The 579-nt window shown below is 21.2% G+C and overlaps 1 protein-coding gene across 1 annotated transcript in view; it reads right to left on the bottom strand.

Moving 5' to 3' along the window:
* The window catches only part of LOC132026311 (collagen alpha-1(I) chain-like), a 9,464-nt gene that overhangs the window by 4,544 nt on the left and 4,341 nt on the right, over window positions 1-579 (bottom strand). The gene's annotated exons all lie outside the window — the stretch shown is intronic.

Below are 579 nucleotides of genomic sequence, written 5' to 3'. Positions count from 1 at the left end.
ATGATATAATAGGATATACCATACTGTACTATACTATAATATGATATAGTATGATATGATATATGATATAATAGGATATACTATACTGTACTATGCTATAATATGATATAGTGTAATATGATATATGATATAATGGGATATACTATCCTATAATACAATATAGTATAACATATGATATAATAGGATATACCATACTGTACTATACTATAATACGATATAGTATGATATGATATATGATATAATAGGATATACTATACTGTACTATGCTATAATACGATATAGTATAATATGATATAATGGGATAATATATATTATATATTATATATAATATACTGTACTATACTATAATACGATATAGTGTAATATGATATATGATATAATAGGATGTACTACACTATAATACAATATAGTATAATATATGATATAACAGGATATACCATACTGTACTATACTATAATACGATATAGTATGATAGGATATATGATATAATAGGATATACCATACTGTACTATGCTATAATACGATATAGTGTAATATGATATATGATATAATAGGATGTACTACACTATAATACAATAT

The sequence above is a fragment of the Mustela nigripes genome, chromosome 10 (assembly GCF_022355385.1).
Source record: "Mustela nigripes isolate SB6536 chromosome 10, MUSNIG.SB6536, whole genome shotgun sequence".
In the NCBI taxonomy this organism is placed as follows: domain Eukaryota; kingdom Metazoa; phylum Chordata; class Mammalia; order Carnivora; family Mustelidae; genus Mustela; species Mustela nigripes.
This window is presented reverse-complemented; position numbering and strand designations above follow the sequence as displayed.